Below are 14932 nucleotides of genomic sequence, written 5' to 3'. Positions count from 1 at the left end.
AAAGGTTTAACCTCCCCGTCGGGGAATTGAACCCCGGTCTCCCGCGTGACAGGCGGGGATACTGACCACTATACTAACGAGGAGACGTGAGGGCATGAAATGAACAGCTGCTGATGTCTGCACAGCATCCAGCGACCACCTAGCTGGCCTAGGGGGGTCTCATTTTCCCCCGTCAAACGGCTTGCCCGATCTAAGGCTAATTTCTTTCTTTTTATCGGCACCAGGCTTAAAACTCAGTTTAAGGCGATAGTTCCGGGCTATGTTTGACTCCAGAGTTGAATCTGTCATCCCGCATTTCCTCAGCAAATCAAGCTACCCATCTCAAGTCTCATGAGCTGAGGACGGCAAAGTCCCTGTGGGCTTAGGACAGTCAAAGAAACCCCTGGGCTGCATGCTAAGCCCCTTTTCGGCTTCACTTTCCGAATCCTGCCCTAGCTTGCGATTAGTTTTTTTCTCACTTCTTGCCCCCATCTCCCACCTTGCCTCATGGTCTCCCCTCCTCTGCGCACCTGACAGTTTGCCTGCCCTTCCACTGCCTGTCTCCAGACTTTCCAAGGAGAAAAGGCAAAGCACTAAAGCGGGCCGGGCAACGGGTCAAGTTCCGCTTTCGGCGACTAGCAGGGAGGTAGCGTGGCCGAGCGGTCTAAGGCGCTGGATTAAGGCTCCAGTCTCTTCGGAGGCGTGGGTTCAAATCCCACCGCTGCCACTTTTCCTGGCCTTGCATTTTAAAGAAGAACGTAACGTTGACCTCTTCCTTCATTAGTGCCACCTCTGTCGCAATGAGCAAGCGGATGGTATGCCACACCCTGCAGGAAAAAGGTTTCGCTTCTGACGTCTTGCTTTTCTGGACATCCAGTCTCAAGTTTCTCATCTGGAACGGCGCTCCCTGCTGCTTTGTGAAGGCTTGCTGCAAGAGCCTTCGAAACCCAGGAGCTCTTGCGTTGAGCTGTGACGCGTCCTGGGAAGACCTCCCGTTGCAGCGGAATGAGCCCCACTTCCAGGGCGTGCTGGTAGCAAATTTCCCACAGCCCACAGGGAGCAAACGATCCCAGGTGTGATGTATCACCAGGAGAGGCTGAGATGAGAGTAGGGGTTCACGCGTGTGCCCGGACCGAGGTTAATGATGGGATTAGAGCTAGGGTTAGATGCAGGGAAAGAGTGAGAGTTATAATTAGGGATAAAGCTAACAGGTGATCATTACTCGTCATGTAACATGATACAAAGGGTCAGAAGAGGAACTGATTCAGGGTTACAATTTGGACTTCGCAGACAACAGGAGCACTAAATGGTGCTGAGGGGGACTCAATAAAGTGGACCGGCCGCCTAATGTAAGCAATTGTGCACAAATATTGTACGATGACTAGCGTTGCCGGTGCTTTTTTCTTAAAGAGTCAGTTCTTGGCACCCATTCCCTACTTGACTCAGCCTAATCTTCAAGAATATTTGTCAAGAACTAAAAAAAATCCAGAAAAGGTTTAACCTCCCCGTCGGGGAATTGAACCCCGGTCTCCCGCGTGACAGGCGGGGATACTGACCACTATACTAACGAGGAGACGTGAGGGCATGAAATGAACAGCTGCTGATGTCTGCACAGCATCCAGCGACCACCTAGCTGGCCTAGGGGGGTCTCATTTTCCCCCGTCAAACGGCTTGCCCGATCTAAGGCTAATTTCTTTCTTTTTATCGGCACCAGGCTTAAAACTCAGTTTAAGGCGATAGTTCCGGGCTATGTTTGACTCCAGAGTTGAATCTGTCATCCCGCATTTCCTCAGCAAATCAAGCTACCCATCTCAAGTCTCATGAGCTGAGGACGGCAAAGTCCCTGTGGGCTTAGGACAGTCAAAGAAACCCCTGGGCTGCATGCTAAGCCCCTTTTCGGCTTCACTTTCCGAATCCTGCCCTAGCTTGCGATTAGTTTTTTTCTCACTTCTTGCCCCCATCTCCCACCTTGCCTCATGGTCTCCCCTCCTCTGCGCACCTGACAGTTTGCCTGCCCTTCCACTGCCTGTCTCCAGACTTTCCAAGGAGAAAAGGCAAAGCACTAAAGCGGGCCGGGCAACGGGTCAAGTTCCGCTTTCGGCGACTAGCAGGGAGGTAGCGTGGCCGAGCGGTCTAAGGCGCTGGATTAAGGCTCCAGTCTCTTCGGAGGCGTGGGTTCAAATCCCACCGCTGCCACTTTTCCTGGCCTTGCATTTTAAAGAAGAACGTAACGTTGACCTCTTCCTTCATTAGTGCCACCTCTGTCGCAATGAGCAAGCGGATGGTATGCCACACCCTGCAGGAAAAAGGTTTCGCTTCTGACGTCTTGCTTTTCTGGACATCCAGTCTCAAGTTTCCCATCTGGAACGGCGCTCCCTGCTGCTTTGTGAAGGCTTGCTGCAAGAGCCTTCGAAACCCAGGAGCTCTTGCGTTGAGCTGTGACGCGTCCTGGGAAGACCTCCCGTTGCAGCGGAATGAGCCCCACTTCCAGGGCGTGCTGGTAGCAAATTTCCCACAGCCCACAGGGAGCAAACGATCCCAGGTGTGATGTATCACCAGGAGAGGCTGAGATGAGAGTAGGGGTTCACGCGTGTGCCCGGACCGAGGTTAATGATGGGATTAGAGCTAGGGTTAGATGCAGGGAAAGAGTGAGAGTTATAATTAGGGATAAAGCTAACAGGTGATCATTACTCGTCATGTAACATGATACAAAGGGTCAGAAGAGGAACTGATTCAGGGTTACAATTTGGACTTCGCAGACAACAGGAGCACTAAATGGTGCTGAGGGGGACTCAATAAAGTGGACCGGCCGCCTAATGTAAGCAATTGTGCACAAATATTGTACGATGACTAGCGTTGCCGGTGCTTTTTTCTTAAAGAGTCAGTTCTTGGCACCCATTCCCTACTTGACTCAGCCTAATCTTCAAGAATATTTGTCAAGAACTAAAAAAAATCCAGAAAAGGTTTAACCTCCCCGTCGGGGAATTGAGCCCCGGTCTCCCGCGTGACAGGCGGGGATACTGACCACTATACTAACGAGGAGACGTGAGGGCATGAAATGAACAGCTGCTGATGTCTGCACAGCATCCAGCGACCACCTAGCTGGCCTAGGGGGTCTCATTTTCCCCCGTCAAACGGCTTGCCCGATCTAAGGCTAATTTCTTTCTTTTTATCGGCACCAGGCTTAAAACTCAGTTTAAGGCGATAGTTCCGGGCTAAGTTTGACTCCAGAGTTGAATCTGTCATCCCGCATTTCCTCAGCAAATCAAGCTACCCATCTCAAGTCTCATGAGCTGAGGACGGCAAAGTCCCTGTGGGCTTAGGACAGTCAAAGAAACCCCTGGGCTGCATGCTAAGCCCCTTTTCGGCTTCACTTTCCGAATCCTGCCCTAGCTTGCGATTAGTTTTTTTCTCACTTCTTGCCCCCATCTCCCACCTTGCCTCATGGTCTCCCCTCCTCTGCGCACCTGACAGTTTGCCTGCCCTTCCACTGCCTGTCTCCAGACTTTCCAAGGAGAAAAGGCAAAGCACTAAAGCGGGCCGGGCAACGGGTCAAGTTCCGCTTTCGGCGACTAGCAGGGAGGTAGCGTGGCCGAGCGGTCTAAGGCGCTGGATTAAGGCTCCAGTCTCTTCGGAGGCGTGGGTTCAAATCCCACCGCTGCCACTTTTCCTGGCCTTGCATTTTAAAGAAGAACGTAACGTTGACCTCTTCCTTCATTAGTGCCACCTCTGTCGCAATGAGCAAGCGGATGGTATGCCACACCCTGCAGGAAAAAGGTTTCGCTTCTGACGTCTTGCTTTTCTGGACATCCAGTCTCAAGTTTCCCATCTGGAACGGCGCTCCCTGCTGCTTTGTGAAGGCTTGCTGCAAGAGCCTTCGAAACCCAGGAGCTCTTGCGTTGAGCTGTGACGCGTCCTGGGAAGACCTCCCGTTGCAGCGGAATGAGCCCCACTTCCAGGGCGTGCTGGTAGCAAATTTCCCACAGCCCACAGGGAGCAAACGATCCCAGGTGTGATGTATCACCAGGAGAGGCTGAGATGAGAGTAGGGGTTCACGCGTGTGCCCGGACCGAGGTTAATGATGGGATTAGAGCTAGGGTTAGATGCAGGGAAAGAGTGAGAGTTATAATTAGGGATAAAGCTAACAGGTGATCATTACTCGTCATGTAACATGATACAAAGGGTCAGAAGAGGAACTGATTCAGGGTTACAATTTGGACTTCGCAGACAACAGGAGCACTAAATGGTGCTGAGGGGGACTCAATAAAGTGGACCGGCCGCCTAATGTAAGCAATTGTGCACAAATATTGTACGATGACTAGCGTTGCCGGTGCTTTTTTCTTAAAGAGTCAGTTCTTGGCACCCATTCCCTACTTGACTCAGCCTAATCTTCAAGAATATTTGTCAAGAACTAAAAAAAATCCAGAAACGGTTTAACCTCCCCGTCGGGGAATTGAACCCCGGTCTCCCGGGTGACAGGCGGGGATACTGACCACTATACTAACGAGGAGACGTGAGGGCATGAAATGAACAGCTGCTGATGTCTGCACAGCATCCAGCGACCACCTAGCTGGCCTAGGGGGGTCTCATTTTCCCCCGTCAAACGGCTTGCCCGATCTAAGGCTAATTTCTTTCTTTTTATCGGCACCAGGCTTAAAACTCAGTTTAAGGCGATAGTTCCGGGCTATGTTTGACTCCAGAGTTGAATCTGTCATCCCGCATTTCCTCAGCAAATCAAGCTACCCATCTCAAGTCTCATGAGCTGAGGACGGCAAAGTCCCTGTGGGCTTAGGACAGTCAAAGAAACCCCTGGGCTGCATGCTAAGCCCCTTTTCGGCTTCACTTTCCGAATCCTGCCCTAGCTTGCGATTAGTTTTTTTCTCACTTCTTGCCCCCATCTCCCACCTTGCCTCATGGTCTCCCCTCCTCTGCGCACCTGACAGTTTGCCTGCCCTTCCACTGCCTGTCTCCAGACTTTCCAAGGAGAAAAGGCAAAGCACTAAAGCGGGCCGGGCAACGGGTCAAGTTCCGCTTTCGGCGACTAGCCGGGAGGTAGCGTGGCCGAGCGGTCTAAGGCGCTGGATTAAGGCTCCAGTCTCTTCGGAGGCGTGGGTTCAAATCCCACCGCTGCCACTTTTCCTGGCCTTGCATTTTAAAGAAGAACGTAACGTTGACCTCTTCCTTCATTAGTGCCACCTCTGTCGCAATGAGCAAGCGGATGGTATGCCACACCCTGCAGGAAAAAGGTTTCGCTTCTGACGTCTTGCTTTTCTGGACATCCAGTCTCAAGTTTCCCATCTGGAACGGCGCTCCCTGCTGCTTTGTGAAGGCTTGCTGCAAGAGCCTTCGAAACCCAGGAGCTCTTGCGTTGAGCTGTGACGCGTCCTGGGAAGACCTCCCGTTGCAGCGGAATGAGCCCCACTTCCAGGGCGTGCTGGTAGCAAATTTCCCACAGCCCACAGGGAGCAAACGATCCCAGGTGTGATGTATCACCAGGAGAGGCTGAGATGAGAGTAGGGGTTCACGCGTGTGCCCGGACCGAGGTTAATGATGGGATTAGAGCTAGGGTTAGATGCAGGGAAAGAGTGAGAGTTATAATTAGGGATAAAGCTAACAGGTGATCATTACTCGTCATGTAACATGATACAAAGGGTCAGAAGAGGAACTGATTCAGGGTTACAATTTGGACTTCGCAGACAACAGGAGCACTAAATGGTGCTGAGGGGGACTCAATAAAGTGGACCGGCCGCCTAATGTAAGCAATTGTGCACAAATATTGTACGATGACTAGCGTTGCCGGTGCTTTTTTCTTAAAGAGTCAGTTCTTGGCACCCATTCCCTACTTGACTCAGCCTAATCTTCAAGAATATTTGTCAAGAACTAAAAAAAATCCAGAAAAGGTTTAACCTCCCCGTCGGGGAATTGAACCCCGGTCTCCCGTGTGACAGGCGGGGATACTGACCACTATACTAACGAGGAGACGTGAGGGCATGAAATGAACAGCTGCTGATGTCTGCACAGCATCCAGCGACCACCTAGCTGGCCTAGGGGGGTCTCATTTTCCCCCGTCAAACGGCTTGCCCGATCTAAGGCTAATTTCTTTCTTTTTATCGGCACCAGGCTTAAAACTCAGTTTAAGGCGATAGTTCCGGGCTATGTTTGACTCCAGAGTTGAATCTGTCATCCCGCATTTCCTCAGCAAATCAAGCTACCCATCTCAAGTCTCATGAGCTGAGGACGGCAAAGTCCCTGTGGGCTTAGGACAGTCAAAGAAACCCCTGGGCTGCATGCTAAGCCCCTTTTCGGCTTCACTTTCCGAATCCTGCCCTAGCTTGCGATTAGTTTTTTTCTCACTTCTTGCCCCCATCTCCCACCTTGCCTCATGGTCTCCCCTCCTCTGCGCACCTGACAGTTTGCCTGCCCTTCCACTGCCTGTCTCCAGACTTTCCAAGGAGAAAAGGCAAAGCACTAAAGCGGGCCGGGCAACGGGTCAAGTTCCGCTTTCGGCGACTAGCAGGGAGGTAGCGTGGCCGAGCGGTCTAAGGCGCTGGATTAAGGCTCCAGTCTCTTCGGAGGCGTGGGTTCAAATCCCACCGCTGCCACTTTTCCTGGCCTTGCATTTTAAAGAAGAACGTAACGTTGACCTCTTCCTTCATTAGTGCCACCTCTGTCGCAATGAGCAAGCGGATGGTATGCCACACCCTGCAGGAAAAAGGTTTCGCTTCTGACGTCTTGCTTTTCTGGACATCCAGTCTCAAGTTTCCCATCTGGAACGGCGCTCCCTGCTGCTTTGTGAAGGCTTGCTGCAAGAGCCTTCGAAACCCAGGAGCTCTTGCGTTGAGCTGTGACGCGTCCTGGGAAGACCTCCCGTTGCAGCGGAATGAGCCCCACTTCCAGGGCGTGCTGGTAGCAAATTTCCCACAGCCCACAGGGAGCAAACGATCCCAGGTGTGATGTATCACCAGGAGAGGCTGAGATGAGAGTAGGGGTTCACGCGTGTGCCCGGACCGAGGTTAATGATGGGATTAGAGCTAGGGTTAGATGCAGGGAAAGAGTGAGAGTTATAATTAGGGATAAAGCTAACAGGTGATCATTACTCGTCATGTAACATGATACAAAGGGTCAGAAGAGGAACTGATTCAGGGTTACAATTTGGACTTCGCAGACAACAGGAGCACTAAATGGTGCTGAGGGGGACTCAATAAAGTGGACCGGCCGCCTAATGTAAGCAATTGTGCACAAATATTGTACGATGACTAGCGTTGCCGGTGCTTTTTTCTTAAAGAGTCAGTTCTTGGCACCCATTCCCTACTTGACTCAGCCTAATCTTCAAGAATATTTGTCAAGAACTAAAAAAAATCCAGAAACGGTTTAACCTCCCCGTCGGGGAATTGAACCCCGGTCTCCCGCGTGACAGGCGGGGATACTGACCACTATACTAACGAGGAGACGTGAGGGCATGAAATGAACAGCTGCTGATGTCTGCACAGCATCCAGCGACCACCTAGCTGGCCTAGGGGGGTCTCATTTTCCCCCGTCAAACGGCTTGCCCGATCTAAGGCTAATTTCTTTCTTTTTATCGGCACCAGGCTTAAAACTCAGTTTAAGGCGATAGTTCCGGGCTATGTTTGACTCCAGAGTTGAATCTGTCATCCCGCATTTCCTCAGCAAATCAAGCTACCCATCTCAAGTCTCATGAGCTGAGGACGGCAAAGTCCCTGTGGGCTTAGGACAGTCAAAGAAACCCCTGGGCTGCATGCTAAGCCCCTTTTCGGCTTCACTTTCCGAATCCTGCCCTAGCTTGCGATTAGTTTTTTTCTCACTTCTTGCCCCCATCTCCCACCTTGCCTCATGGTCTCCCCTCCTCTGCGCACCTGACAGTTTGCCTGCCCTTCCACTGCCTGTCTCCAGACTTTCCAAGGAGAAAAGGCAAAGCACTAAAGCGGGCCGGGCAACGGGTCAAGTTCCGCTTTCGGCGACTAGCCGGGAGGTAGCGTGGCCGAGCGGTCTAAGGCGCTGGATTAAGGCTCCAGTCTCTTCGGAGGCGTGGGTTCAAATCCCACCGCTGCCACTTTTCCTGGCCTTGCATTTTAAAGAAGAACGTAACGTTGACCTCTTCCTTCATTAGTGCCACCTCTGTCGCAATGAGCAAGCGGATGGTATGCCACACCCTGCAGGAAAAAGGTTTCGCTTCTGACGTCTTGCTTTTCTGGACATCCAGTCTCAAGTTTCCCATCTGGAACGGCGCTCCCTGCTGCTTTGTGAAGGCTTGCTGCAAGAGCCTTCGAAACCCAGGAGCTCTTGCGTTGAGCTGTGACGCGTCCTGGGAAGACCTCCCGTTGCAGCGGAATGAGCCCCACTTCCAGGGCGTGCTGGTAGCAAATTTCCCACAGCCCACAGGGAGCAAACGATCCCAGGTGTGATGTATCACCAGGAGAGGCTGAGATGAGAGTAGGGGTTCACGCGTGTGCCCGGACCGAGGTTAATGATGGGATTAGAGCTAGGGTTAGATGCAGGGAAAGAGTGAGAGTTATAATTAGGGATAAAGCTAACAGGTGATCATTACTCGTCATGTAACATGATACAAAGGGTCAGAAGAGGAACTGATTCAGGGTTACAATTTGGACTTCGCAGACAACAGGAGCACTAAATGGTGCTGAGGGGGACTCAATAAAGTGGACCGGCCGCCTAATGTAAGCAATTGTGCACAAATATTGTACGATGACTAGCGTTGCCGGTGCTTTTTTCTTAAAGAGTCAGTTCTTGGCACCCATTCCCTACTTGACTCAGCCTAATCTTCAAGAATATTTGTCAAGAACTAAAAAAAATCCAGAAACGGTTTAACCTCCCCGTCGGGGAATTGAACCCCGGTCTCCCGCGTGACAGGCGGGGATACTGACCACTATACTAACGAGGAGACGTGAGGGCATGAAATGAACAGCTGCTGATGTCTGCACAGCATCCAGCGACCACCTAGCTGGCCTAGGGGGGTCTCATTTTCCCCCGTCAAACGGCTTGCCCGATCTAAGGCTAATTTCTTTCTTTTTATCGGCACCAGGCTTAAAACTCAGTTTAAGGCGATAGTTCCGGGCTATGTTTGACTCCAGAGTTGAATCTGTCATCCCGCATTTCCTCAGCAAATCAAGCTACCCATCTCAAGTCTCATGAGCTGAGGACGGCAAAGTCCCTGTGGGCTTAGGACAGTCAAAGAAACCCCTGGGCTGCATGCTAAGCCCCTTTTCGGCTTCACTTTCCGAATCCTGCCCTAGCTTGCGATTAGTTTTTTTCTCACTTCTTGCCCCCATCTCCCACCTTGCCTCATGGTCTCCCCTCCTCTGCGCACCTGACAGTTTGCCTGCCCTTCCACTGCCTGTCTCCAGACTTTCCAAGGAGAAAAGGCAAAGCACTAAAGCGGGCCGGGCAACGGGTCAAGTTCCGCTTTCGGCGACTAGCCGGGAGGTAGCGTGGCCGAGCGGTCTAAGGCGCTGGATTAAGGCTCCAGTCTCTTCGGAGGCGTGGGTTCAAATCCCACCGCTGCCACTTTTCCTGGCCTTGCATTTTAAAGAAGAACGTAACGTTGACCTCTTCCTTCATTAGTGCCACCTCTGTCGCAATGAGCAAGCGGATGGTATGCCACACCCTGCAGGAAAAAGGTTTCGCTTCTGACGTCTTGCTTTTCTGGACATCCAGTCTCAAGTTTCCCATCTGGAACGGCGCTCCCTGCTGCTTTGTGAAGGCTTGCTGCAAGAGCCTTCGAAACCCAGGAGCTCTTGCGTTGAGCTGTGACGCGTCCTGGGAAGACCTCCCGTTGCAGCGGAATGAGCCCCACTTCCAGGGCGTGCTGGTAGCAAATTTCCCACAGCCCACAGGGAGCAAACGATCCCAGGTGTGATGTATCACCAGGAGAGGCTGAGATGAGAGTAGGGGTTCACGCGTGTGCCCGGACCGAGGTTAATGATGGGATTAGAGCTAGGGTTAGATGCAGGGAAAGAGTGAGAGTTATAATTAGGGATAAAGCTAACAGGTGATCATTACTCGTCATGTAACATGATACAAAGGGTCAGAAGAGGAACTGATTCAGGGTTACAATTTGGACTTCGCAGACAACAGGAGCACTAAATGGTGCTGAGGGGGACTCAATAAAGTGGACCGGCCGCCTAATGTAAGCAATTGTGCACAAATATTGTACGATGACTAGCGTTGCCGGTGCTTTTTTCTTAAAGAGTCAGTTCTTGGCACCCATTCCCTACTTGACTCAGCCTAATCTTCAAGAATATTTGTCAAGAACTAAAAAAAATCCAGAAACGGTTTAACCTCCCCGTCGGGGAATTGAACCCCGGTCTCCCGCGTGACAGGCGGGGATACTGACCACTATACTAACGAGGAGACGTGAGGGCATGAAATGAACAGCTGCTGATGTCTGCACAGCATCCAGCGACCACCTAGCTGGCCTAGGGGGGTCTCATTTTCCCCCGTCAAACGGCTTGCCCGATCTAAGGCTAATTTCTTTCTTTTTATCGGCACCAGGCTTAAAACTCAGTTTAAGGCGATAGTTCCGGGCTATGTTTGACTCCAGAGTTGAATCTGTCATCCCGCATTTCCTCAGCAAATCAAGCTACCCATCTCAAGTCTCATGAGCTGAGGACGGCAAAGTCCCTGTGGGCTTAGGACAGTCAAAGAAACCCCTGGGCTGCATGCTAAGCCCCTTTTCGGCTTCACTTTCCGAATCCTGCCCTAGCTTGCGATTAGTTTTTTTCTCACTTCTTGCCCCCATCTCCCACCTTGCCTCATGGTCTCCCCTCCTCTGCGCACCTGACAGTTTGCCTGCCCTTCCACTGCCTGTCTCCAGACTTTCCAAGGAGAAAAGGCAAAGCACTAAAGCGGGCCGGGCAACGGGTCAAGTTCCGCTTTCGGCGACTAGCCGGGAGGTAGCGTGGCCGAGCGGTCTAAGGCGCTGGATTAAGGCTCCAGTCTCTTCGGAGGCGTGGGTTCAAATCCCACCGCTGCCACTTTTCCTGGCCTTGCATTTTAAAGAAGAACGTAACGTTGACCTCTTCCTTCATTAGTGCCACCTCTGTCGCAATGAGCAAGCGGATGGTATGCCACACCCTGCAGGAAAAAGGTTTCGCTTCTGACGTCTTGCTTTTCTGGACATCCAGTCTCAAGTTTCCCATCTGGAACGGCGCTCCCTGCTGCTTTGTGAAGGCTTGCTGCAAGAGCCTTCGAAACCCAGGAGCTCTTGCGTTGAGCTGTGACGCGTCCTGGGAAGACCTCCCGTTGCAGCGGAATGAGCCCCACTTCCAGGGCGTGCTGGTAGCAAATTTCCCACAGCCCACAGGGAGCAAACGATCCCAGGTGTGATGTATCACCAGGAGAGGCTGAGATGAGAGTAGGGGTTCACGCGTGTGCCCGGACCGAGGTTAATGATGGGATTAGAGCTAGGGTTAGATGCAGGGAAAGAGTGAGAGTTATAATTAGGGATAAAGCTAACAGGTGATCATTACTCGTCATGTAACATGATACAAAGGGTCAGAAGAGGAACTGATTCAGGGTTACAATTTGGACTTCGCAGACAACAGGAGCACTAAATGGTGCTGAGGGGGACTCAATAAAGTGGACCGGCCGCCTAATGTAAGCAATTGTGCACAAATATTGTACGATGACTAGCGTTGCCGGTGCTTTTTTCTTAAAGAGTCAGTTCTTGGCACCCATTCCCTACTTGACTCAGCCTAATCTTCAAGAATATTTGTCAAGAACTAAAAAAAATCCAGAAACGGTTTAACCTCCCCGTCGGGGAATTGAACCCCGGTCTCCCGCGTGACAGGCGGGGATACTGACCACTATACTAACGAGGAGACGTGAGGGCATGAAATGAACAGCTGCTGATGTCTGCACAGCATCCAGCGACCACCTAGCTGGCCTAGGGGGGTCTCATTTTCCCCCGTCAAACGGCTTGCCCGATCTAAGGCTAATTTCTTTCTTTTTATCGGCACCAGGCTTAAAACTCAGTTTAAGGCGATAGTTCCGGGCTATGTTTGACTCCAGAGTTGAATCTGTCATCCCGCATTTCCTCAGCAAATCAAGCTACCCATCTCAAGTCTCATGAGCTGAGGACGGCAAAGTCCCTGTGGGCTTAGGACAGTCAAAGAAACCCCTGGGCTGCATGCTAAGCCCCTTTTCGGCTTCACTTTCCGAATCCTGCCCTAGCTTGCGATTAGTTTTTTTCTCACTTCTTGCCCCCATCTCCCACCTTGCCTCATGGTCTCCCCTCCTCTGCGCACCTGACAGTTTGCCTGCCCTTCCACTGCCTGTCTCCAGACTTTCCAAGGAGAAAAGGCAAAGCACTAAAGCGGGCCGGGCAACGGGTCAAGTTCCGCTTTCGGCGACTAGCCGGGAGGTAGCGTGGCCGAGCGGTCTAAGGCGCTGGATTAAGGCTCCAGTCTCTTCGGAGGCGTGGGTTCAAATCCCACCGCTGCCACTTTTCCTGGCCTTGCATTTTAAAGAAGAACGTAACGTTGACCTCTTCCTTCATTAGTGCCACCTCTGTCGCAATGAGCAAGCGGATGGTATGCCACACCCTGCAGGAAAAAGGTTTCGCTTCTGACGTCTTGCTTTTCTGGACATCCAGTCTCAAGTTTCCCATCTGGAACGGCGCTCCCTGCTGCTTTGTGAAGGCTTGCTGCAAGAGCCTTCGAAACCCAGGAGCTCTTGCGTTGAGCTGTGACGCGTCCTGGGAAGACCTCCCGTTGCAGCGGAATGAGCCCCACTTCCAGGGCGTGCTGGTAGCAAATTTCCCACAGCCCACAGGGAGCAAACGATCCCAGGTGTGATGTATCACCAGGAGAGGCTGAGATGAGAGTAGGGGTTCACGCGTGTGCCCGGACCGAGGTTAATGATGGGATTAGAGCTAGGGTTAGATGCAGGGAAAGAGTGAGAGTTATAATTAGGGATAAAGCTAACAGGTGATCATTACTCGTCATGTAACATGATACAAAGGGTCAGAAGAGGAACTGATTCAGGGTTACAATTTGGACTTCGCAGACAACAGGAGCACTAAATGGTGCTGAGGGGGACTCAATAAAGTGGACCGGCCGCCTAATGTAAGCAATTGTGCACAAATATTGTACGATGACTAGCGTTGCCGGTGCTTTTTTCTTAAAGAGTCAGTTCTTGGCACCCATTCCCTACTTGACTCAGCCTAATCTTCAAGAATATTTGTCAAGAACTAAAAAAAATCCAGAAACGGTTTAACCTCCCCGTCGACCCCGGTCTCCCGCGTGACAGGCGGGGATACTGACCACTATACTAACGAGGAGACGTGAGGGCATGAAATGAACAGCTGCTGATGTCTGCACAGCATCCAGCGACCACCTAGCTGGCCTAGGGGGGTCTCATTTTCCCCCGTCAAACGGCTTGCCCGATCTAAGGCTAATTTCTTTCTTTTTATCGGCACCAGGCTTAAAACTCAGTTTAAGGCGATAGTTCCGGGCTATGTTTGACTCCAGAGTTGAATCTGTCATCCCGCATTTCCTCAGCAAATCAAGCTACCCATCTCAAGTCTCATGAGCTGAGGACGGCAAAGTCCCTGTGGGCTTAGGACAGTCAAAGAAACCCCTGGGCTGCATGCTAAGCCCCTTTTCGGCTTCACTTTCCGAATCCTGCCCTAGCTTGCGATTAGTTTTTTTCTCACTTCTTGCCCCCATCTCCCACCTTGCCTCATGGTCTCCCCTCCTCTGCGCACCTGACAGTTTGCCTGCCCTTCCACTGCCTGTCTCCAGACTTTCCAAGGAGAAAAGGCAAAGCACTAAAGCGGGCCGGGCAACGGGTCAAGTTCCGCTTTCGGCGACTAGCAGGGAGGTAGCGTGGCCGAGCGGTCTAAGGCGCTGGATTAAGGCTCCAGTCTCTTCGGAGGCGTGGGTTCAAATCCCACCGCTGCCACTTTTCCTGGCCTTGCATTTTAAAGAAGAACGTAACGTTGACCTCTTCCTTCATTAGTGCCACCTCTGTCGCAATGAGCAAGCGGATGGTATGCCACACCCTGCAGGAAAAAGGTTTCGCTTCTGACGTCTTGCTTTTCTGGACATCCAGTCTCAAGTTTCTCATCTGGAACGGCGCTCCCTGCTGCTTTGTGAAGGCTTGCTGCAAGAGCCTTCGAAACCCAGGAGCTCTTGCGTTGAGCTGTGACGCGTCCTGGGAAGACCTCCCGTTGCAGCGGAATGAGCCCCACTTCCAGGGCGTGCTGGTAGCAAATTTCCCACAGCCCACAGGGAGCAAACGATCCCAGGTGTGATGTATCACCAGGAGAGGCTGAGATGAGAGTAGGGGTTCACGCGTGTGCCCGGACCGAGGTTAATGATGGGATTAGAGCTAGGGTTAGATGCAGGGAAAGAGTGAGAGTTATAATTAGGGATAAAGCTAACAGGTGATCATTACTCGTCATGTAACATGATACAAAGGGTCAGAAGAGGAACTGATTCAGGGTTACAATTTGGACTTCGCAGACAACAGGAGCACTAAATGGTGCTGAGGGGGACTCAATAAAGTGGACCGGCCGCCTAATGTAAGCAATTGTGCACAAATATTGTACGATGACTAGCGTTGCCGGTGCTTTTTTCTTAAAGAGTCAGTTCTTGGCACCCATTCCCTACTTGACTCAGCCTAATCTTCAAGAATATTTGTCAAGAACTAAAAAAAATCCAGAAAAGGTTTAACCTCCCCGTCGGGGAATTGAACCCCGGTCTCCCGCGTGACAGGCGGGGATACTGACCACTATACTAACGAGGAGACGTGAGGGCATGAAATGAACAGCTGCTGATGTCTGCACAGCATCCAGCGACCACCTAGCTGGCCTAGGGGGGTCTCATTTTCCCCCGTCAAACGGCTTGCCCGATCTAAGGCTAATTTCTTTCTTTTTATCGGCACCAGGCTTAAAACTCAGTTTAAGGCGATAGTT

The 14932-nt window shown here is 51.6% G+C and overlaps 17 non-coding genes across 17 annotated transcripts; 10 read left to right on the top strand and 7 right to left on the bottom strand.

Moving 5' to 3' along the window:
- Nucleotides 1-11: 11 nt before the first annotated feature.
- On the bottom strand, nt 12-83 carry TRNAD-GUC (transfer RNA aspartic acid (anticodon GUC)). The gene has a single exon. It is a non-coding gene; the product is annotated as a tRNA-Asp (tRNA).
- A 541-nt stretch (nt 84-624) lies between these two features.
- On the top strand, nt 625-706 carry TRNAL-AAG (transfer RNA leucine (anticodon AAG)). Its single transcript has one exon. It is a non-coding gene; the product is annotated as a tRNA-Leu (tRNA).
- A 774-nt stretch (nt 707-1480) lies between these two features.
- TRNAD-GUC (transfer RNA aspartic acid (anticodon GUC)) lies at nt 1481-1552 on the bottom strand. Its single transcript has one exon. It is a non-coding gene; the product is annotated as a tRNA-Asp (tRNA).
- A 541-nt stretch (nt 1553-2093) lies between these two features.
- TRNAL-AAG (transfer RNA leucine (anticodon AAG)) lies at nt 2094-2175 on the top strand. The gene has a single exon. It is a non-coding gene; the product is annotated as a tRNA-Leu (tRNA).
- A 1386-nt stretch (nt 2176-3561) lies between these two features.
- TRNAL-AAG (transfer RNA leucine (anticodon AAG)) lies at nt 3562-3643 on the top strand. The gene has a single exon. It is a non-coding gene; the product is annotated as a tRNA-Leu (tRNA).
- A 1387-nt stretch (nt 3644-5030) lies between these two features.
- Nucleotides 5031-5112, top strand: TRNAL-AAG (transfer RNA leucine (anticodon AAG)). The gene has a single exon. It is a non-coding gene; the product is annotated as a tRNA-Leu (tRNA).
- A 1387-nt stretch (nt 5113-6499) lies between these two features.
- Nucleotides 6500-6581, top strand: TRNAL-AAG (transfer RNA leucine (anticodon AAG)). The gene has a single exon. It is a non-coding gene; the product is annotated as a tRNA-Leu (tRNA).
- A 774-nt stretch (nt 6582-7355) lies between these two features.
- TRNAD-GUC (transfer RNA aspartic acid (anticodon GUC)) lies at nt 7356-7427 on the bottom strand. Its single transcript has one exon. It is a non-coding gene; the product is annotated as a tRNA-Asp (tRNA).
- A 541-nt stretch (nt 7428-7968) lies between these two features.
- TRNAL-AAG (transfer RNA leucine (anticodon AAG)) lies at nt 7969-8050 on the top strand. The gene has a single exon. It is a non-coding gene; the product is annotated as a tRNA-Leu (tRNA).
- A 774-nt stretch (nt 8051-8824) lies between these two features.
- Nucleotides 8825-8896, bottom strand: TRNAD-GUC (transfer RNA aspartic acid (anticodon GUC)). The gene has a single exon. It is a non-coding gene; the product is annotated as a tRNA-Asp (tRNA).
- A 541-nt stretch (nt 8897-9437) lies between these two features.
- TRNAL-AAG (transfer RNA leucine (anticodon AAG)) lies at nt 9438-9519 on the top strand. The gene has a single exon. It is a non-coding gene; the product is annotated as a tRNA-Leu (tRNA).
- Nucleotides 9520-10293: 774 nt separating this feature from the next.
- TRNAD-GUC (transfer RNA aspartic acid (anticodon GUC)) lies at nt 10294-10365 on the bottom strand. The gene has a single exon. It is a non-coding gene; the product is annotated as a tRNA-Asp (tRNA).
- Nucleotides 10366-10906: 541 nt separating this feature from the next.
- Nucleotides 10907-10988, top strand: TRNAL-AAG (transfer RNA leucine (anticodon AAG)). The gene has a single exon. It is a non-coding gene; the product is annotated as a tRNA-Leu (tRNA).
- A 774-nt stretch (nt 10989-11762) lies between these two features.
- TRNAD-GUC (transfer RNA aspartic acid (anticodon GUC)) lies at nt 11763-11834 on the bottom strand. The gene has a single exon. It is a non-coding gene; the product is annotated as a tRNA-Asp (tRNA).
- A 541-nt stretch (nt 11835-12375) lies between these two features.
- On the top strand, nt 12376-12457 carry TRNAL-AAG (transfer RNA leucine (anticodon AAG)). Its single transcript has one exon. It is a non-coding gene; the product is annotated as a tRNA-Leu (tRNA).
- A 1378-nt stretch (nt 12458-13835) lies between these two features.
- Nucleotides 13836-13917, top strand: TRNAL-AAG (transfer RNA leucine (anticodon AAG)). The gene has a single exon. It is a non-coding gene; the product is annotated as a tRNA-Leu (tRNA).
- A 774-nt stretch (nt 13918-14691) lies between these two features.
- TRNAD-GUC (transfer RNA aspartic acid (anticodon GUC)) lies at nt 14692-14763 on the bottom strand. Its single transcript has one exon. It is a non-coding gene; the product is annotated as a tRNA-Asp (tRNA).
- Nucleotides 14764-14932: the final 169 nt, after the last annotated feature.

Source organism: Ambystoma mexicanum, unplaced genomic scaffold, assembly GCF_040938575.1.
Source record: "Ambystoma mexicanum isolate Mex_15411 unplaced genomic scaffold, UKY_AmexF1_1 Mex_scaf20, whole genome shotgun sequence".
Taxonomy (NCBI): domain Eukaryota; kingdom Metazoa; phylum Chordata; class Amphibia; order Caudata; family Ambystomatidae; genus Ambystoma; species Ambystoma mexicanum.
Note: the sequence above shows the minus strand (reverse complement) of the source record. Positions and strands in the feature narration are given on the sequence as shown.